This window comes from Nymphalis io, chromosome 29, assembly GCF_905147045.1.
Source record: "Nymphalis io chromosome 29, ilAglIoxx1.1, whole genome shotgun sequence".
NCBI classification, from domain to species: domain Eukaryota; kingdom Metazoa; phylum Arthropoda; class Insecta; order Lepidoptera; family Nymphalidae; genus Nymphalis; species Nymphalis io.
The window spans coordinates 4527901-4552304 of NC_065916.1; the positions used below are offsets into that span (position 1 = coordinate 4527901).

Below are 24404 nucleotides of genomic sequence, written 5' to 3' on the forward strand. Positions count from 1 at the left end.
TGCAGAAGGAACTCGGGCAGGAAGAACAGAATTAAGAAGAACAAAGTATCGCCAGCGAAGGACGTCCTAACAACAGCATGGCAGAGTTCATCACAAGAAGTAACGGAACCGTTGAATAATCAATCGTCGATACCAAAGGTCTGTGACGAGAAAATCGGAAAGAACGTCAACGATTTGAAATCGGAAGACGATTTTAAGAAGACGAAGAGGAAACCGACCAATGATGATGAGGATGCAACGAGAAGTGGGACAAAGTTTGCCGATAGAGTGTACAATGTCATCGATAAGTTGGAGAAGGTCAGGATAAAGGACGATATGTATTTAGCTGGTGATTTCAATTCCGAGGACTTGGAGAGTGACGTCTTCTACAGCTCTGATGATATGGAAGACTTCTGCGATGATACGTAAGTGATGTTTTTTGTTAATTAAAAAAAAGTATTATAATTTATGTGTTGTAAAGTAGTAAAGTAAAGTAACAGCCTGTGTATGTCCCACTGCTGGGCTAAGATCTCCTCTCCCTTTTTGAAGAGAAGGTATGGAGCTTGTTCCACCACGCTGCTCCAATGCGGGTTGGTGGAATACACATGTGGCAAAATTTCAGTGAAATTAGACACATGCAGGTTTCCTCACGATGTTTTCCTTCACCGTAAAGCACGAGATGAATTATAATGACAAATTAAGTACATGAAAATTCAGTGGTGCTTGCCCGGGCTTGAACTCACGATCATCGTTCAAGATTCATGCGTTCTTACCACTAGACCATCTCATCTCTTATGTGTTGTAATTTTGGGTAATTATACGTTTTTTCTTAAGGCTTTGCTTGCTTTCCACGGTATGGAAGAGCAAAAAAACAATAACATATCTATTCGCTTCATCCGGGATTTCAATCAAGGCTTTATATTTAAGCTCATTAACTAACATCTACATTAAAAGAGTCAATTAGTTTCAGTTAGGATTACAGTGTTAATGTACCAGGAGATCATAAACAGTGAGTCGGTCTCACCGAACGATTAGATTAAAACAGTCAATTAGTTTCAGTTAGGATTACAGTGTTAATGTACCAGGAGATCATAAACAGTGGGTCGGTCTCACCGAACGATTAGATTAAAAGAGTCAATTAGTTTCAGTTAGGATTACAGTGTTAATGTACCAGGAGATCATAAACAGTGAACGATTACATTAAAAGAGTCAATTAGTTTCAGTTAGGATTACAGTGTTAATGTACCAGGAGATCATAAACAGTGAGTCGGTCTCACCGAACGATTAGATTAAAAGAGGCAATTAGTTTCAGTTAGGATTAGAGTGTAAATGTACCAGGAGATCATAAACAGTGAGTCGGTGTCACCGAACGATTAGATTAAAAGAGTTAATTTTGACAAGACGTTTGGCGCAGTTGGTAGATACTTGCCTTTTCACGCCGAAGGTTGTGGGTTCGATTCCCACCCAGGACAGACATTTGTGTGCATGAACATGTCTGTTTGTCCTGAGTCTGAGTGTAATTTTCTGTATAAGTATGTATTTACAAAAGAAAAGTAGTATATGTAGTATATCAGTTGTCTGGTTTCCATAGCACGAGTTTTGTACAAGCTTAATTTGGGATCAGATGGCCGTGTGTGAAAAATGTCCCAGGATATTATTATTATTAGTTTCAAAGATTTAGAATTAGGATTACGATGTTAATGTACCAGGAGAACATAAACAGTGAGACGGTTTCACCGAACGATTAGATTAAAAGAGTCAATTAGTTTCAGTTAGGATTACGGTGTTAATGTACCAGGAGATCATAAACAGTGAGACGGTCTCACCGAACGATTAGATTCAAAAAGCCTGACAACTTATATACTACTGTAGGGGCTATTGCTGCCCTAACTATTTCGGAGGTTTCTTGAGTATCGTAATAAACTTGTTGATGCTTCAGGTGGAATGATTTATTTGAAATTTACACAGATATATATACAAAAATGACAATTATTAATAACCAATAAACAATATTTACAGAAATTCGTCTCCAATAAAAAGTTTCACATTATAACCAATGAAATTGGTTATAATGTGAAACTTTGTGATGAGTTACAATTTAATTACCGGTTTACCAATCGGAAGGGCTATAACAAGAATAAAATTCTTTAAGAAAATTATGTACAAATCAAAACATTGGCTTTTCTACCAATAGCGAGTGAGTATGTAAGAACAATAATTATTTCTTACGAATTGTACGAGAGGTGAGGGGCGCACCGTCGCCGCGGGGGGCACCATATAAATACGCGCCTATCTGTGTCCATACAAAACTCGGCGTATGTGCTCCTACGTTTTAGTAACCGCGCGCCTTCGGCTCGCGACGGTCATATGCTTGATGTTTTGTATGGACGCTGCGTGTGGTAGGTAATGTAGGCCCCACACTACATATACTACTTTTCTTTTGTAAATACATACTTATACAGAAAATTACACTCAGACTCAGGACAAACAGACATGTTCATGCACACAAATGTCTGTCCTGGGTGGGAATCGAAACCACAACCTTCGGCGTGAAAAGGCAAGTATCTACCAACCGCGCCAAACGTCTAGTCAAAATTAAATCTTTTAATATAATCGTTCGGTAAGACCGACTCACTGTTTATGATCTCCTAGTACATTAACACTGTAATCCTATCTGAAACTAATTGACTCTTTTAATCTAATCGTTCGGTGAGACCGACTCACTGTTTATGATCTCCTGGTACATTAACACTGTAATCCTAACTGGAACTAATTGACTCTTTTAACTTAATCGTTCGGTGAGACCGACTCACTGTTTATGATCTCCTAGTACATTAACACTGTAATTATAACTGGAACTAATTGACTCTTTTAATCTAATCGTTCAGTGAGACCGACTCACTGTTTATGATCTCCTGGTACATTAACACTGTAATCCTAACTGAAACTAATTGATTCTTTTAATCTAATCGTTCGGTGAGACCGACTCACTGTTTATGATCTCCTGGTACATTAACAATGTAATCCTAACTGGAACTAATTGACTCTTGTAATTTAATCATTGGGTGAGACCGACTCACTGTTTATGATCTCCTGGTACATTAACACTGTAATCATAACTGGAACTAATTGACTCTTTTAATCTAATCGTTCGGTGAGACCGACTCACTCTTTATGATCTCCTGGTACATTAACACTGTAATCCTAACTGAAACTAATTGACTCTTTTTATCTAATCGTTCGGTGAGACCGACTCACTGTTTATGATTTCCTGGTACATTAAGACTGTAATCCTAACTGGAACTAATTGACTCTTTTAATTTAATCGTTCGGTGCTACCGACTGACTGTTTATGATCTCCTGGTACATTAACACTGTAATCCTAACTGAAACTAATTGACTCTTTTAATCTAATCGTTCGATGAAACCGTCTCACTGTTTATGTTCTTCTGGTACATTAACAACGTTATCCTAATTCTAAATCTTTGAAACTAATAATAATAACATCCTGGGACATTTTTCACACACGGCCATCTGATCCCAAATTAAGCTTGTACAAAACTCGTGCTATGGAAACCAGACAACTGATATACTACATATACTACTTTTCTTATGTAAATACATATTTATACAGAAAATTACACCCAAACTCAGGACAAACAGACATGTTCATGCACACAAATGCAAGCACTGTAATCCTAACTGAAACTAATTGACTCTTTTAATCTAATCGTTAGGTGAGACCGACACACTGTTTATGATCTCCTGGTACATTAACACTGTAATCCTAACTGAAACTAATTGATTCTTTTAATCATTGGCATTGTAAGAAATGTTAATCATCATCAATGCGCCACCAACCTCGGGAACTAAGATGCTATGTCCCCCGTGCCTGTATTTACACTGGCTCACTCACCCTTCAAACCGGAACACAACAATACCGAGTACCGCTGGTCTGCGGTGGAATATCTGACGAGGGGGTGGGACCTACCCGGACGGGCTCGCACAAAGCTCTCCCACCAGTAAAAATATATCGTATTGTCACCCCGACACCTCAACACGTGCCCCCCCCCACCGCAGCTGAAGTGGTGGCTGCGCTCGGGCGGTGGCGCGGCGGTGTACGTGGTGGGTGTGCGCGACTGCGGCGCGCTGCGCGGGCTGCGGGCGGGTGCACTGCGGGACATGGCGCACGCGCTCGGCGCCGCGCTCGTGGGCGCGCGGGCCCGCCGCGTGGCGCCCGCGCGCGCCGTCGCCGAGGTGTACATCCGCAAGGTGGGCACGCCTGGAACTGGTACACCGAGGGGCCGCGAGGCCGCGATCGAGACGGAGATGGTTTGTCGATGTGTGCTTATAACGTTTCCATAGTACCCGCGTTCCCTGTTTTGGGAGATTTTCGGGACTTAATTAAAACTAAATAGGGTTATTAAATTTTACTTTTTAATGTTTATTATACATTTTTTTAATTATAATATTTTTTTGTTCCTCCTCCTACACCCGAAAACCGTTGCATTGTTTGTTTTTGTTTCCGTTATCAATAGTACTTCGGCATCTTTATATGGTACTGGATTAGCGTTCTCCTCATAAAGAATGGTTGCCACATATATTTCTATGTTACCCTCTTGACTCGGAATCTAATAATATTATAAATTCATGAAGAATGTTAAATCATGTTGTCGTTAGAAAACTATAAATAGGATAACGAATAAATTAAAATAACATATATACATATAACGAAGCACTTTAGTTTATTAATGGACTCCGTATTTATTTGTTTCATTGTCGACGAGTCGATATTTTTTATCGAATATCGGGACTTTTTTTAGCCGATGCCTTCAGCACTTACATGATAAATAATTATAGGTTATGAATAATAAAAACTGGAAAATCATATTATCTTTAGGATTTTAATGCGATATAAGGTTCCGTCATGCTATGGCATAAATAAACATCACTGAGAAACTATATTTTGAGACAAAATAGTCGTACTTACGCGTGAAAACACACGCCGGCAATTTTCTTCTTGCTGTCGCTTTAACATGAAATAATACGACACTGCACCACTGTATAACCATCGATATGATATAAAGATTGTTTCTCGGCCTTTACACTAGACTAGAATCGTTTTCTAACATAAATATAAGCGAAAAATGAACATAAAACACAATGAACGCACCAACTGTCAAGTTTGTTTCGCTACTTAAGTAACGAAACAAACACCAACACTGGTTACACGATAAGGGTCAAAAGATTTGATAATTCTATCTCTGTCTAAACCTGTCTACGCTACAGTACGTACTCGGTTCGCAGCTGGCGGACACGCAGCAGAGCGTCGTGCTGCGGGTTGCAGTGATGGGGGCGAACGAAGCGGGCAAGTCGACGCTCATAGGCGTTCTCACTCAAGGTACGTTCGTTATTATCTTGTTGAAGTCGTGAGTTCTAGTAACTAAATTAAATATTGTAATGGGCTGGTGTCTGGTGGAGGATACTCTTTGGAAAAACAAGACTAATTGCTCTTACAAATGCGGTTTATTTTCCATCATGCGGGTGGTTACACTTAACAAATAGGCGAATGCACCTCTAAGTACGGAGCCAGCAGACTATCCCACCAGGTGGAAGTAGCCGGTAGCACTCGTATCTAGAAGCGAGTATTTTCTTAGAAAGCCTTCAAATAATGTCCCAGCAGGTGTGGAAGCACTATCTTGCAGCTATCAAGATCCCTAAGACTCGATACAAATATTTAAACACACCGAGCAGGTCATTATTCGTGAGCGAATCTTGCCAGCGCGTTTCAGCTTTGGTCGCGTATCGTAAAGCACCATCTAGTGATGAAAGGTTTAACTAAGTTCTATGGTTGGGTTTGAGATGGCGCTAGTTTCTTTGTTATAATATTGAGTATTTAATTACAGGCACAAGGGACATAACATCTTAGTTCCCAAGGTTGGTGGCGCATTGGCGATGTAAGCGATGGTTAACATTTCTTGCAATGCCAATGTCTATGGGCGTTGGCTATGGCCATACACTACGGGAGCCCCTAGGATGCGAAATAAGGTCATGACCAATCTGTACAATGCGCTGTGCATCCGCTCTCGTGTATGCCTTCCTACATGACTTGGAATTTTTATTGTAGTTTGCATTCAGTGAGTCAATGTTAGATGCCCCGCTAATGCAGCTGTTGATCCACGTGCGATATGCCGCCTGCTTAGATGATACAGCGTCGGCACATTCACGAGTGAACCAACGGTTACGCGTACCCCTATTGATGAGATCTGAGGTAGGAATGTAGTATTCCATTCCTAACATGATCTCATCAGCAACAGCAGCGGCACTAGCTGTCGGGTCATTCCCACTGAAGCGACGTTCCTTCCAAGGGACTGACGCATAGTAATCGCGCATACCGTCCCAATCTGCCGACTTATAGTGCTTTGGCACTATAAGTCGGCAGCAGCTACAAGTCGCGGCAGCAAACGCGACGTTTGCATACCGCTGATGGCGGCAGCTTGGCCTGTGGCACTTTGGTAGATATAAGGCTGTGATCCGAAGAACCAAGTGGAGCTTGAACCACAACCTGATATTCCACCGGGTGAGAAGTCAGCAGAAGATCCAGTAGAGAAGGCGCTTGCCCATCAATGTCTGGGATCCTGGTGGGCTGATCAATGAGTTGGGTCAAGTCGTGTGTGAGAGCAAAAGCATGTGCAGTTCTTCCAGCATGGTCAGTTTTAAGGGATTTCAACCATGATTCATGGTGAGCATTAAAATCCCCCAAAAACACCAATTCCGCGTTAGGAAACTGCTCTTGCGCAGCATCTGTCACCCGACTAAGATGGTCAAATAATCGGCTTGTCTCCAAGTCACCATTGTGAGATCTGTAGAGGCACACGTAGACTCGACTCTGACGAACCAGGTCCACACGTACCACCAACATGGAGAAGGAGGGGTCCTCCAAGCAGCGCAATCGGTGATAACAAACACCCGCCCTGACGAACAAGCATACTCCGGCTTTCCCTTTAAAAGATTCTTCTAGCATGTAGCCAGGATTGTTAAGGTAGCTGGTGTCGGCAGGGCGGAGTATTTGCGTCTCCGTGAGAAACAGCATTGATTATAATTGAAACTAATTGACTCTTTTAATCTAACTGTTCGGTGAAACCGTCTCACTGTTTATGTTCTCCTGGTACATTAACAACGTAATCCTAATTCTAAATGTTTGAAATTAATAATAATAATATCCTGGGACATTTTTCACACACGGCCATCTGATCCCAAATTAAGCTTGTACAAAACTCGTGCTATGGAAACCTGACAACTGATATACTACATATACAACTTTTCTTTTGTAAATACATACTTATAGGTTACATTTTCTGTATAAAGGAATCGGAATTGATCTCTATCTGATAAGACAAAGGAATTGATCTCCAGATCGTCGTCGTCCTCTTCACCGATGCCCGCATCGGCGCTGATGGTCGGCGACAGTAGGGACTCACGAGGTAACGGACGCCCCTCAGGTGGTCTGGCATGCAGCGGTGCTATACCGTGGAGGTGTACGCTCGCACTGCTATATCTGCCTTAGCAAATAGCGAGCGAGCGAGCTTGTGGACGAACTCCTCCACGGTGGGTGTCCTGGTGTCTCTATGGATGACATCATTTCTGACGTACTTTGGAGCTCCTACAATCAAGCGTAGGCATCGGTTCTGTTGGATCTGAATCCTCCGCTTCTGGTACGCTGAGCAGAGTGCGTACCAGGCGGGGGCCGCATACGTCAGGCGCGAGCGGACGTAGGCACCGTAGACCCTCAGTCTGGTCTTCAACGGAAGCCGCGACGTGAAGAGGGTGTGCAGCTTAGACCGGGCAGCCGCGGCATGACTCACCACCTTGTTAACGGTGGGTATCATGCGCAGCCTGCGGTCCAAGTGACACCCCAAGTAGCAGACTGAGGTCTGCCATCCCACTTCCTGGCCTCGGAAGGTAAGCCGACGCATCGGCTTATCAGCACCGACAAGCAGAGCGGCCGTCTTACCAACGTTGACAGCCATCCTCCACTTGTCTAGCCAATCCGGTATCAGATCCAACACGCGTTGCATCCTGTTTATGGCGACGATCTGGTGGTAGGACGTTCCCCTCTGGCGCATGCTTACACAAACTCCATCGAGTGCCGCTACGTGGCGCTGGCGTTCCGGAAACGATTCCATAACGTAGTCTCGAACGTATACCACTAGATGGCGTTGACCAAAATAATTCACCCGGTTGCGACACGGCCATCCTGCTTGCACACGCCCACGTGTGATTGTTAACCTGCCGACAAAACATACCACAGGAAAACCTTGTTCTGCTCGGCCACTTTTGACATTACATACACATCGGATAAATAAAGAAACTCTTAGATCACTACAGTTTAATTTCTATTAACAACTCAACTTCAACTCTACTTTAAAACAATATCGAACAATAGGAATTCAAAATAATCAAAATTACAATTACAGTCAAGATCACCACGCCAGGCCAGATACCACAGTCATTTTATTCCACATTAACACTATACTGCAACATTATCTTTAAAGTTTACAAAACTCTACGAGTAAAAACCTCTAGCGCCACGGCTCTAGCCGACTGGCAATCACATTGCCCTGCCGCATCCACCGCGTGGATCGAAAACTTGCATGTGTCCATGTGTATCACCCCGTGACTACACACCATTGTGGTCTCTCTTAGACCCCGACCTCCGCCTGAGTTAAACGCGCACCGCGCACCCACGGTCTACTTGAGTTGCCTCAAGAGTTACCGACTTCTACCGGGCTACGACTACGTAATAACTACAGGTACGGTCGAACGCAATACGGCCGCTAGCACCCCTTACTCGTCTACACACATTAAGCTTACTCGTCAATACCGTTACAGCTGTCATCAACATCAACATCAACTGGTAAATGACCTGCTGGCATTTTTCTTAATCGTCTAAATCGAAATCGTCGGTATATTGATGAAATGTATTGTTCCCATAGGTGTTTTTTTCCTGATATATCTAATATGGGAATATTATTTTCATCCGTAAGTTGGTGAGTCGTCTTTTTGTGTCCTACCAAAGATTTTATTTCCTTATGCAGGTTAAATGCATCATGTTTAGCATAAAGGTCCTCCACAAAATCACACTTGCACTGATACCAAGCATCTCTAGCATAACGAACTTCACGCCGAATTTTCTTATCAATCTCAGTATACTTGCTATTGTCGGAATTCTTGTAGATTCTCCTTTCTTCGATAAGATCATATATTTTTTCTGTCATCCAACTCTGCTTAGGAATCCAATCTCTTTTCAAGTGTGTCTTATTGATGTTTAATATTTTGTTCTTCATTGAACACCACTCTTCCTCCACCGTACGCATTATCCCAGGTTTCTCATCTGCTGCCCACTCGTTTATTTCTTTCGCCACTTTATCTTGGATGTTAAGTTCTTTAAGTTTCCTCACGTCTATTGCGTGGTACTGTGTTCTCTTCTTTAGTTGTTTGAGTCTACATGATATTAACATGGTTCGGTTTGATTTTGGTACTAAGTTAACAGGTGTATTAATGTATTTTGTGTTTATGATTATTCCCACTCCATACTTTTTGGAGCTATCCTCGGAACCAGAGTAATACATGGTGTAATTATTATCTATTTGGTGTTTACCTTTGCCTATCCATCTAATCTCACTTAGTCCCATGATGTTAATCTTCATTCGTTGCATTTCTTTGCAGACATTGTAGACTTTTTCAGGACTCTTCAAGCTTCTGACGTTCCACGTTCCTATCTTCATTTGTTGTTTTTTCCACCTGGAGATTCTTAGCACCCCTGTCCCATCTAAGGGACGCCAGGAACTCGGGGCCATTTCTTTCTTAGACTATTCCATAAAGCTGCCGATAACTAGGGAATAATAGTGCAGTGGTTTCCCCTTGCCTTCTGCACCAGACATTTTAGAGGTTACTTGTACCTCAAGGTCGCTGTTTCCCTTTTTCCAATCATGGTGCGTAAGGTTATACCGCCATTGATCGGTCGCCAGAGCCTCGTCTGTTATCTAGCAGGGAGCACCACGTGCAGGTGAGGTTGGCAATTGGGTCGGTTTAGATGGTAGTTCCGTTCCCCCCTTACCCCCCTTTCTTATAAAATAATATAACATTTATAAACATATTTTATAGTAAACATACAAAAAGATTTTTTTTAATTTAACTTTTTCTAATCTGTTATGACTAATAAAAACATTAAAATGCCTTATCGGTTATCTGTTGTGATTATTTTGATAATGAAATTTGTCATTCATGTTATGTTATTGTATTCAAAAGAAACGTTACTTATCTGTTCCCAAGTCACTTTCTGTGTGTTTTTTTTAAATATATATATCGAGCAGGCATAGTGAAATACATATAACACTACCTTAAACAATAATGACTGTTTCAAACCTAAACAAGCACCAGTGAATTTTCATGTGATTAGTTTGCGTTTAAAAATATCGTGAGACAGCCTGCATTTATAATTATCAAATTTCACTGAAATTCTGCTAAACAATCCACTGTGTATTATCCAAAAAGGTAGAACAGACCTTAACCAGCCAGCTTACTCGTACTTCCTAAAAATAACATAAAATAATTTTGAATTACATTGCTTGTTCGACTCTGTTACATATAATGACATTTTCGGAACATCCAGAATAAATACAGAAATTGGCAATATACCACTTCAATAAAAAAAAAATAACCAATGCCAGAAATGAAAATATGGTGTGTTGCCAAAACAATTTATAAAGCTTTTATTTTACAATAATACTATAATTATGAAATCGATTTTCAATATTTATTTGTTAAAATAAAACTTCAAAATATACAAGCGCTGTCCCGCAGTTTTATTCGCATTCTATTCAATTGAAGTTAAACAAAATGACGCCCTGAATTCGAGCCTTTTATGAGACTAATTTGTTTATAAAAAAAGGAATGTGAATAAAACCTCGGGCGGAACTAATTTGAAGCCTAGCAGTAGTATTTATATTATATGACGAGCCGTTTGGCGTGGTTGGTAGGTCCTGCCTTTCACGCCGAAGGTTGTGGGTTCGATTCCCACCCAGGACAGACATTTGTGTGCATGAACATGTCTGTTTGTCCTGAGTCTGGGTGTAATTATCTATATAAGTATGTATTTACAAAAGAAAAGTAGTATACATATGTAGTATATCAGTTGTCTGGTTTCCATGGCCCAAGCTCTGCTTAATTTGGGATCAGATGGCCGTGTGTGAATAAAGTCCCAGGATATTATTATTATTATTATACATAGAGCTATACAATAAATCTTAGTCGGCGGTTCTGTGGTCGCGTTATCGTATGTCTATTGTATGAGCAAATAAATATTCGCTTTCAAATTGAGTTCCAATTTTAAATTAAGGCTTAGTTTGTTTTAATTTTTGTTATTTTCAACGTTAGGTAGTAATTATTAATATAAAACAATATACTTATATTTAATTTCGTGTCGTATCGTCTCGGTAGAATCCACACGTGAGTCCGATGAAATTATGCCACTTCACTGTATCAGATTATATAGACTTTAGATAAAACAGTTCAGTGCCTTCTTCTCCTTTGTTAAAGGATTCTTTTTTTTGAGCTTTAGTGTTATTCATAAAAAAAAATTAAAGAGTAGAAAAAATTACGGTCGAAATATGCAAATTCATATATGTCTACAGAACTTGTACCTATGTAAGTATGTTTATAGATGTAGTAAGGGCTAGCTAATGTCGATAATATTAGTATACATATATGTTATTTTAAAGTTGCCGTCATGATTTTTCTTTAATACAATGATTATAAGAAAAAACTATGACAGGTTTTTTTTTGACGTCAAAGAAAATGACGCCCTGAATTCGAGCATTTTACAAGATACAAAAAAAAGACAAGTATCTACTGCTGCTTTAAGCTTTAAGGTCTTATATCCCTCTATGAAGGTTAGGAGCTGTCTCAGGTTACTGCATTACCCTCGTGGTTAGAAGCGCGTTATTATATAGATTACTAACTCCGTAATATTTTAAGGGCTTAAATAAAATGTTTTTACGGAAGGACAGACAAAAAAAAATTACTTATTTTTGAGTCAGAAATCTTCGCAGTTTTACACAGAACACCTCACCAAAACTCATACACAATCGAATGATTAGTTCAAGAAGGTTTACATAACGACAAACATACTTACAAACATTCCTTTTCATTTATTAATAAATTACGTAGGGCTGCCGTTGAGGATGCAGAATGAAACCGAACGAATTTAACTTATACGTTTATTTAAGTAATTAAATTTAACAATTAATTATTTCTAATTTCTAATACGTGACAGTCTGTTCGATATTAGAACAAAAAGTGAAGATCTGTAGTCTGAATTACATATTTATAACGAAATGATTCACCGATCACTGAATGGTCCCCACGGTATGGTAATTCTTGGTAGCACTCGATGTTCGGGAGGTCTTGCGAAACAAAGCAGCGACGCTGGCAACAGGTGCTAGCTTCAAGGAATGCATGGTGTGATTATTTCTCACGGTATGGTATTTCTTGGTAGCGCTCGATGTTCGGGGAGGTCTTGCGATTATTTCTTAACAACTCCCTCCGCAGGATCAGCAGCTATTTGGAGACTTTTGTCGAAAATAGTGCTGATAGAGACATAGGATCTCTGGGGCTGTCCTGGACTTCTTGTGTTCTGGTTGCCTCATTTTCCTTCTGGTTAGTATTCTTTGAAAGCATACATTTGCGACGAATGAGGACGATGCTAATAGTGAGTACTGATGCACCGATGAGTAGGTAGACAGGTATAGTCGTGTGATAGAGCGTGTCTAAGTTCGACAATTCCAAAGTCACTGGTTCTTGAGAGGCAATCCTGGTATTGGTTGAATGTTTTTTTTTTTTTATAGAATAGGAAGGCGGACGAGCATATGGGCCACCTGATGGTAAGTGGTCACCAACGCTCTTAGACATTAGCATTGTAAGAAATGTCAACCATCGCTTACATATCCAATGCGCCACCAACCTTGGGAACTAAGATTTTATGTCCCTTGTGCCTGTAATTACACTGGCTCACTCACCCTACAAACCAGAACACAACAATATCAAGTATTGCTGTTTTGCGGTAGAATATCTGATGAGTGGGTGGTACCTACCCAGACGAGCTTGCACGAAGCCCTACCACCAGTATGTGAATGTAAGTGAGTCAAATCTATACTGTTCAATTTCAAGATGTTTTTCGCTGTCGCTTTGTATGGATCTTCATTACTATATTCTATATTCAACATTTTCAAAACTTGTCCTTTTACTTGATCATGGTGGTTAGTGATGGTGAAGATGGACGTTTGTAGAGCACACCCTTTAGGTATTTCAGCTAGATAGCTTCCGAGAAGGTTTTTGTATTGATCTTGAGAACAGGTTAAATGAACTTTCGTTAAGTTGGGAAAGCTCAGAACATAGTGTCGGTTTAAGTTGTCCTCGCAAAGATGACCGTGACTGTACTTCGGACATTCTGTCTCTATATACAGTAGATCTTTCTCGTGAATTGCTACGTATGGATAGGTAGGGATTATAATTTTATCATTACTATTAGGGGCTAAGGACAATTTGTAAAGGATGTAGTTATTGGGATTCATGATTGGAAACTTAATTACCAAGATTATATCATTATCTTTATAATAATATCCTAATCTTAATAGATCTAAATATTCCCTAAAATTAATATCTAGCACTACATTTGAATTGTATAAACCTTTTAGTTTATTTAACATAACTATATAAGTGTCGTAATCGAGAACGGAATAATGGATCGTAATAATCGGCATATTCATCGTATATAGAATTGTCAATGAAACTATTGTAATTTACTTCTTTAGATTTAAAGTAGTTCGTAGGGGGTGGGTTCCCGGATTTTGCCCAGTTATGTCCTATAATTGCTGGTTGTGTAGGCGGCAATGGTCTTGTAACATAATGGCTTACTCCACTCATAGGACGTGGTTGGTTAACAGCTTGGTGGTTAAGACGTGAACCTATTTGAAAGTTATTTTGTTGAGGGTTATAATTTGGCGGTGACGATCTAAAAATTTGTTGCGTACGTGTTGGACCGAATTGGCGGGGTTGATACAGATTCTGTCTCCATTGCGGTGTAGATGGTGGAACGAAATGAGGGCGTGAAGGGCCAGGTATATTAAAGTTAAAAGGTTTAGGCGCGGGCATTGAAAACTGTTGGTTAGGCATTTTATAGGCACTTACAAAATGATTTGGTACGGACATAGAATTTATAGATTTTTTGTCAGGTAATCTTTGGTTCCGATTTTGTAGGTACATAGTATTCATCTCCTCATGTACGAATTCTAATGCCTTTTCGATGGTCTCAGGGCGCATGCAGCGTATGCGCGATCCTAAGGGATCGTTCAAACCTCGCAAATACGCTTGAAGCGTTAATTTACGATAAAGATCTCGTTTAGCATTAATGGTGGTCTCAAGGGTATCATGCAGGTTTACATAGGTCATTATAGTACTGTATAGATTCTGGCAACGCTCATAATACTCCTGCGCGGTGCTAGAACCTTGCGATAAAATAGCTAAATCGTTATATAGAGCGGTCTCATCTCGTTGGTCCGCGAAGTTGTTCACTAAAGCAGTTCGAATGCCTTGCCAGTCGGATGGAATCCCATTAGAATTAATTAAGCGAGCAGCAGAGCCTGTTACTTTGTTAAGAATTCCGTTGAGAAGAGCACACCTACTTAATTCACTACTACTATCACTACAAAACTGTCCTACCAATTGGTCACATAATTTTAAAAATCTAGTAAGTACATTTGGGTTCCCGTCGAACTCGGGTACCAACCTTAAGGCTTTATAAATGGTGTCTAACTCAGACATTTCCGTTTGTTCTTCTATACTACTTAAACTAATATCTCTTCTATTATCTACGAAAGTTTGCCTACTACTAATAACTATCCTAGGTTCCTTCGATTTTCTTAAATGAAAAATCTTGGCAAATTTTATTAACAGGTTAGTTAGGCTAGGATTGAGCAACCACTAAAAAGAATCTAGTGTACTCACATGAACATGTTTCGGTCTCTCTGCGTTATCGATGTCTGGATACCTCTGGTGCAGCACTACTCGTAGATTCGGATGCTCTGGATGCAGCAGCTAGACAAGCTACGGCGGGGCTTCACACGATTACGGAAATCTTCTACGCGAAACGTTCCGCGAGCATCCTACCGACTGCGCCAATTACGTAGGGCTGCCGTTGAGGATGCAGAATGAAACCGAACGAATTTAACTTATACGTTTATTTAAGTAATTAAATTTAACAATTAATTATTTCTAATTTCTAATACGTGACAGTCTGTTCGATATTAGAACAAAAAGTGAAGATCTGTAGTCTGAATTACATATTTATAACGAAATCGGTGAATCACTGAATGGTCCCCACGGTATGGTAATTCTTGGTAGCACTCGATGTTCGGGAGGTCTTGCGAAACAAAGCAGCGACGCTGGCAACAGGTGCTAGCTTCAAGGAATGCATGGTGTGATTATTTCTCACGGTATGGTATTTCTTGGTAGCGCTCGATGTTCGGGGAGGTCTTGCGATTATTTCTTAACAAATATGCTTAATGTTATTATGTATATTAGTAGTTTTATTCAAAACATAGAGCCGAGATGGCCCAGTGGTAACAACGCATGAATCTTAACCGATGATCGTGGGTTCAAACCCGGCCAAGCACCACTGAATTTTCATGTGCTTAATTTGTGATTATAATTCATCTCTTGCTTTACGGTGAAGGAAAACATCGTGAGGAAATCTGCATGTGTCTGATTACACTGAAATTCTGCCACATGTGTATTCCACCAACCGGCATCGGAGCAGCGTTGTGGAATAAGCTGCAAACCTTCTCCTCAAAAAGAGGAGAGGAGGACTTTAGCCCAGCAGTGGGACATTCACAGGCTGTTACGGATTCAAAGCATGCTAATTTTATTTTTATCGTGTCAGTGAACTCTATTTAAATTTATTTATAATAAGAAAATTCACGATTGTCACGTTAAGAGTCTAAATTTAAAGAGGGTGACACTGCGAAGTACATCTATTTATATAATAATAGTTTTCGCCCGCAGCTTGACCCATGTTTGAGGGACTGAGACAGATGTATGTCCTTTGTCCTTTTCTGTTACAATGTCAACATTTTTTCGGTCCTGATAATCGGTCGAGAAGTTAAAACGTAAAAGAGTAACAAAGAAACAAACACACTTTCACATTCGTAATATTAGTAAGGATTCTTTTGACCCTGTTGGTCTAGAAGCGATATATAAGGCCGCTGATCTCGAGGTCCTCAGTTCAATCCCCGGGTGGGGCTGATAGAAATTTATTGGGTTATTCTTTTGAAAATTCTCAATAGCAGCTCCGAGCTGCTATTGAGAATTTGGATGTTAGATGTGTGTTCATACCCGTGCCTCGGAAAGCACGAAAAGCCGTTGGTCAAGCGCTTGGACTCCCTTCGGTTGTTGTTGTATTGTTGAAACGTAAGCAATGAAGTTCTGAACAAAAATATCATCTATACTTAATATTATAAATGCGAAAGTAACTGTATGTCTGTTACGCTTTCACGGCTTAACCACCCCCCTATAACACGCGTGCGAAACTGCGAGTGTTAACTAGTATTCTAAAAGCAAAACAAAAATAAGCTTAATAAACATAACTAAATCTAAAAGTATAAGTAAGACATTCTAAAATAATTGTCTAACCATAAATCAATAAAATAACAAATAAAAAGCAAAAATCCACGCGAGTCTTGGTTCCAAAATGTCTTATACCATTCTAATCGCGCGCGGATTATACATATTTCTTCCATTTGTTTAATATTTAAATTTCATTATTGACGGGCCGGTTGGCGTGGTTGGTAGACACTTACCTTTCACGCCGAAGGTTGTTGGTTCGATTCCCACCAGGACAGATATTCGTGTGCATGAACATGTCTGTTTGTCCCTAGTCTGGGTAAAAGAAAAGTAGTATATGTAGTATATCAGTTGTCTGATTTCCGTAGTACGAGCTCTGCTTAGTTTGGGATCAGATGGCCGTGTGGGAATAATGTCCCAGGATATTATTATTATTCGAACAATAATGGGTAATCTAATTTTTCAGACAAAAATGGACTCGTTCTTCAGCCTCTTCGATCCGTCAGATGGCAATACGAACAGACAGAATAATAAGAAAAAACATAAAAACGATCAAGAGAACGGCAGGAAGAACCCAGACGCACCCAAGGGTATGTACAAACCTTTGTATATATGTAATAAGTTTATTTATTGAAATAAAAACTAAAGTCGTTGCTCTGTTAAGCGAAATTAATTCTTTTTTATATCATATCACAAATTACTTCTGCAAACAAAGTATGAGTACAAATTATAATTATTTACTAACCCGTAAAAAGAAACAACATTACAAGCTATTGCTTCAAATATTTTTTTACAATCTGAATTGTTTCTTTTTTTAAAAAACGTCGTTAACTTTTTATTATATTAAGCCAGTGTGAATTTCTCTAATTATAGAATGACACATGACATAATGCAAAGTGTTGCCACAATAGATAATACTTGGACGTATTAAGTCGAAGTTAATGCACGTGCAATTTAAATTTAATGAAGCGCCCAAAGAGCTTCATTTACATATATATAACATACTGGCATATAAACGCACAGCCCAAACTACTGCGACATGAAAATTTGCATACGGGTTCCTTTTACGCAATAGGTTAGCACTTAGGAAGGATTTTTGAAAATTTAACGCTGCAGAAGGAACTCGGGCAGGAAGAACAGAAGGAAGAAGAACAAAGTATCGCCAGCGAAGGACGTCCTAACAACAGCATGGCAGAGTTCATCACAAGAAGTACCGGAACCGTTGAATAATCAATCGTCGATACCAAAGGTCTGTGACGAGAAAATCGGAAAGAACGTCAACGATTTGAAATCGGAAGACGATTTTAAGAAGACGAAGAGGAAACCGACCAATGATGATGAGGATGCAACGAGAAGTGGGACAAAGTTTGCCGATAGAGTGTACAATGTCATCGATAAGTTGGAGAAGGTCAGAAGTTGGTGATTTCAATTCCGAGGACTTGGAGAGTGACGTCTTCTACAGCTCTGATGATATGGAAGACTTCTGCGATGATACGTAAGTGATGTTTTTTGTTAATTAAAAAAAAGTATTATAATTTATGTGTTGTAAAGTAGTAAAGTAAAGTAACAGCCTGTGTATGTCCCACTGCTGGGCTAAGATCTCCTCTCCCTTTTTGAAGAGAAGGTATGGAGCTTGTTCCACCACGCTGCTCCAATGCGGGTTGGTGGAATACACATGTGGCAAAATTTCAGTGAAATTAGACACATGCAGGTTTCCTCACGATGTTTTCCTTCACCGTAAAGCACGAGATGAATTATAATGACAAATTAAGTACATGAAAATTCAGTGGTGCTTGCCCGGGCTTGAACTCACGATCATCGTTCAAGATTCATGCGTTCTTACCACTAGACCATCTCATCTCTTATGTGTTGTAATTTTGGGTAATTATACGTTTTTTCTTAAGGCTTTGCTTGCTTTCCACGGTATGGAAGAGCAAGAAACAATAACATATCTATTCGCTTCACCCGGTATTTCAATCAAGGCTTTATATTTAAGCTCATTAACTAACATCTAGATTAAAAGAGTCAATTAGTTTCAGAGATGTAGAATTAGGATTACAGTGTTAATGTACCAGGAGATCATAAACAGTGAGTCGGTCTCACCGAACGATTACATTAAAAGAGTCAATTCGTTTCAGTTAGGTTTACAGTGTTAATGTACCAGGAGATCATAAACAGTGAGTCGGTCTCACCGAACGATTAGATTAAAAGAGTCAATTAGTTTCAGTTAGGATTACAGTGTTAATGTACCAGGAGATCATAAACAGTGAGTCGGTCTCACCGAACGATTAGATTAAAAGAGTCAATTAGTTTCAGTTAGGATTACAGTGTTAATGTACCAGGAGATCATAAACAGTGAGTCGGTCTCACCGAAGGATTAGATTAAAAGAGTCAATTAGTTTCAGTTAGGATTACAGTGTTAATGTACCAGGAGATCATAAACAGTGAGTCGGTCTCACCGAAGGATTAGATTAAAAGAGTCAATTAGTTTCAGTTAGGATTACAGTGTTAATGTACCAGGAGATCATAAACAGTGAGTCGGTCTCACCGAACGATTAGATTAAAAGAGTCAATTAGTTTCAGTTAGGATTACAGTGTTAATGTACCAGGAGATCATAAACAGTAAGTCGGTCTCACCAAACGATTAGATTAAAAGAGTCAATTAGTTTCAGTAAGGATTACAGTGTTTGCATTTGTGTGCATGAACATGTCTGTTTGTCCTGAGTCTGGGTGTAATTTTCTGTATAAATATGTATTTACATAAGAAAAGTAGTATATGTAGTATATCAGTTGTCTGGTTTCCATAGCACGAGTTTTGTACAAGCTTAATTTGGGATCAGATGGCCGTGTGTGAAAAATGTCCCAGGATATTATTATTATTAGTTTCAAAGATTTAGAATTAGGATTACGATGTTAATGTACCAGGAGAACATAAACAGTGAGACGGTTTCACCGAACGATTAGATTAAAAGAGTCAATTAGTTTCAGTTAGGATTACAGTGTTAATGTACCAGGAGATCAAAAACAGTGAGTCGGTCTCACCGAACAATTAGATTGAAAGAGTCAATTAGTTTCAGTTAGGATTACAGTGTTAATGTACCAGGAGATCATAAACAGTGAGTCGGTCTCACCGAACGATTAGATTAAAAGAGTTAATTTTGACGAGACGTTTGGCGCGGTTGGTAGATACTTGCCTTTTCACGCCGAAGGTTGTGGGTTCGATTCCCACCCAGGACAGACATTTGTGTGCATGAACATGTCTGTTTGTCCTGAGTCTGGGTGTAATTTTCTGTATAAGTATGTATTTACAAAAGAAAAGTAGTATATGTAGTATATCAGTTGTCTGGTTTTCATAGCACGAGTTATGTACGAGCTTAATTTGGGATCAGATGGCCGTGTGTGAAAAATGTCCCAGGATATTATTATTATTAGTTTCAAAGATTTAGAATTAGGATCACGATGTTAATGTACCAGGAGATCATAAACAGTGAGTCGGTCTCACCGAACGCGGATGGCATTAATCGAAATAAGATCAATGTTAAATAAATTCGATTTGGCCCTCAGAACATCCGACGCCGACGATTCCGGTGACGAGTGCTACGGGAGTCTACCCCCGGAGCCTCGTTTCGGGAACGTCGAGTACAAACTGCAGCTGGTCTCGCCATGCGAGCGACGCTCCCAGCACCTGGTGACGCAAGTGAATAATAAATAATATTAAATATATAACATTATATATAACTTAGGTAGCTAACTGGGTAGGTATCACCCACTCATCAGATATTCTACCGCAAAACAGCAGTACTTGGTATTGTTGTGTTCCGGTTTGAAGGGTGAGTGAGACAGTATAATTACAGGCACAAGGGACATAACGTCTCAGTTCCCAAGGTTGGTGGCGCATTTGCGATGTAAGCGATGGTTAACATTTCTTACAATGCTATGTCTATGGGCGTTAGTGACCACTTACCATCAGGTGGCCCATATGCTCGTCCGCTTTCCTATTCTATAAAAAAAAAATACCTTTGATATCACACAACGGTTATTAATTGATATAAAACAAACAATTTATTAGGAAAACATTTTACTTGCTCGAAATATTTTATTAAATCACGAAGGTTTTAAAAATATGCTAATTTTGACTGTTAACGCTGATAAAACGCAACCACGAGCTACAGTGTGTGCTTTCATACAGACCCTGTGGTCTTGACAGCTCAACGCCACGAGGTTATTCATTTTATAACACGGATTAAGAAAAAACAATAGCGTTTTTATGTGTCGTTTAAGCAATATATATGTATATTCAATTTGAGCGTATAATACAAACAATTTTATTGAGGTTGTGCTCGTGAAATATATCGATGCGATGCTCGTAGTTCCACTCGGGGCCGATAGGTGGCGCCGTTTCGAGTGACGTACAACGTTAAGCGGCATGTCAAAAGCATAATAATGCCCCGGATACACACGTGTGGAGCTGTTAGTTAGCGAATCGTTTAATTAAAATGAATTTTGATAGGCGGTTGACATTCAGCGAGATATTTTTTTTTTATAGAATAGGAAGGCGGACGAGCATATGGGCCACCCGATGGGAAGTGGTCATCGACGTCCATAGACATTGGCATTGTAAGAAATGTTAATCATCGCTCACATCATCAATGCGCCACCAACCTCGGGAACTAAGATGCTATGTCCCCCGTGCCTGTATTTACACTGGCTCACTCACCCTTCAAACAGGAACACAACAATACCGAGTACCGCTGGTCTGCGGTAGAATATCTGACGAGGGGGTGGGACCTACCCGGACGGGCTCGCACAAAGCTCTCCCACCAGTAAAAATATATCGTATTGTCACCACGACACCTCAACACTTGCCCCCCCCCCCCCGCAGCTGAAGTGGCAGCTGCGCTCGGGCGGCGGCGCGGCGGTGTACGTGGTGGGCGTGCACGACTGCGGCGCGCTGCGCGGGCTGCGGGCGTCGCTGCGTGCGCTGCGGGACATGGCGCGCGCGCTCGGCGCCGCGCTCGTGGGCGCGCGGGCCCGCCGCGTGGCGCCCGCGCGCGCCGTCACCGAGGTGTACATCCGCAAGGTGGGCCCGCGTTCCCTGTTTTGGGAGATTTTCGGGACTTAATTAAAACTAAATAGGGTTATTAAATTTTACTTTTTAATGTTTATTATACATTTTTTTTAATTATAATATTTTTTGTTTTCCTCCTACACCCGAAAACCGTTGCATTGTTTGTTTTTGTTTCCGTTATCAATAGTACTTCGGCATCTTTATATGGTACTGGATTAGCGTTCTCCTCATAAAGAATGGTTGCCACATATATTTCTATGTTACCCTCTTGACTCGGAATCTAATAATATTATAAATTCATGAAGAATGTTAAATAATGTTGTCGTTAGAAATTTATAAATAGGATAACGAATAAATTAAAATAACATATATACATATAACGAAGCACTTTAGTTTATTAATGGACTCCGTATTTATTTGTTTCATTGTCGACGAGTCGATATTTTTTATCGAATATCGGGACTTTTTTTAGCCGATGCTGGCAGCACTCACATGATAAATAATTATAGGTTATGAATAATAAAAACTGGAAAATCATATTATCTTTAGGATTTTAATGCGATATAAGGTTCCCTCATGCTATGGCATAAATAAACATCACTGAGAAACTATATTATCTGTCGCTTTAACATGAAATAATACGACACTGCACCACTGTATAACCATCGATATGATGTAAGGATTGTTTCTCGGCCTTTACACTGGATTAGAATCGTTTTCTAACATAAATATAAGCGAAAATTGAACATAAAACACAATGAACGCACCAACTGTCAAGTTTCAACAAACACCAACACTGGTTACAAGATAAGGGTCAAAAGAGTTGATAATTCTATCTCTGTCTAAACCTGTCTACGCTACAGTACGTACTCGGTTCGCAGCTGGCGGACACGCAGCAGAGCGTCGAGCTGCGGGTCGCGGTGATGGGGGCGAACGAGGCGGGCAAGTCGACGCTCATAGGCGTTCTCACTCAAGGTACGTTCGTTATTATCTTGTTGAAGTCGTGAGTTCTAGTAACTAAATTAAATATTGAGTATTTAATTACAGGCACAAGGGACATAACATCTTAGTTCCCAAGGTTGGTGGCGCATTGGCGATGTAAGCGATGGTTAACATTTCTTGCAATGCCAATGTCTATGGGCGTTGGTGACCACTTACCATCAGGTGGCCCATATGCTCGTCCGCCTTCCTATTCTATAAAAAAAAATATTTATAAGGCTTCGTATCCAGAAGTTTTTGATTCGATTATCATGAAGAGATCCTATACGTGTGTACTCGTAATAAGGAGATGACGCCTTATCCCAGCTGTGGGTAAAAATGCTGTTACATTTTTAAACAAATTAAATGATACCTACTCAGTCGGGACAAAAATCGACTTTGTTAATATTATATTGTAATATCATTTATTTTATCCTCAGATAAATATTTTATGGTCAAGAAACTGAGTTGTAATTACAATGGCAGTATAAAATTTGATCTTGAAATTGTAATGACGTCATTGGTTGATGGTATGTGAGCTGTTTGTAGTGCGCAATACAATAGTTTTTCTTTTCTACAGGTGAACTCGATAACGGTAGAGGGAGCGCTCGCCTGAACATGTTCAGGCATTTGCACGAAGTGAAAAGTGGTAGGACGTCCTCGCTCAGCCACGAGATACTCGGCTTCGATGCTCAGGTGCGCTAATGATTATTTTGACGTTTATTTAAATTAAGAATAATCCCCCACCCACTTGGAAAGCCCGGGCAAACACCACTGCACTTTGATGTGCTTAATTAATGGGCACATTGTCAGGAGATCTGCTTTTATGGGATGAAGTATTGCTATGTATATCCATCAACCCGCATTGAAGCTGCAAGTTAGAGCTCCAAATCACAAGTGGAGGGGAGGCCTTAGCCCAGCAGAGGTGTTATTTTTTTTATAATAAATAAATAGAAAAAAAAAGTAAAAGTAAGTTGTACACTAGAAGTGAGATTTGGAAGCGTGTAGACATTGTTTGCGCCTGAACTAATTTTCACCCTGGGATTATGTAAATGTCTATGTCCCACTGCTGGGCTAATCCCTCCCTCTTCTCCCTTTGATGAGGAGCTTATTCCAATACGCTGTTCCAATTTAGTGGTGCTAATCTGGGTTTTAACACGCTATCATTGGTAACGATTTACACATTCTATTCACTACAATCTCGGTTCTCAATAGGATTAAGAGTGTGTGGGAATAGAGACTATCTGTGCTTCCACGCACACACAAGTACCATTATTAGTCCCGTGCAGTTGTCTAAACCGTTCGTATTCGTAACAGCCTGTGAATGTCCCACTGCTGGGCTAAAGGCGGGTTGGTGGAATACACATGTGGCAGAATTTCAGTGAAATTAGACACATGCAGGTTTCCTCACGGTGTTTTCCTTCACCGTCAAGCAGAGATGAATTATAATCACAAATTAAGCACATGAAAATTCAGTGGTGCTTGCCCGGGTTTGAACTCACGATCATCGGTTAAGATTCACGCGTTCTTACCACTGGGCCATCTCGGCTACTTGTCTAAACATTATCTAGTTTTCATACTCATTTTTCAATTATATTAATCTTTGTAAAAGCTTCCGTTATTCTATTATCCAGTTGTATGATGGCGTATGTTACACCCAGTTAACGATAGATGGCGCTCAATCGAAATGTCACATTCC

The 24404-nt window shown here is 40.1% G+C and overlaps 1 pseudogene; it reads left to right on the forward strand.

Moving 5' to 3' along the window:
• Positions 1–315: 315 nt before the first annotated feature.
• Positions 316–24404, forward strand: part of LOC126779494 (GTP-binding protein 2-like) — a 55258-nt pseudogene continuing 31169 nt past the window's right edge.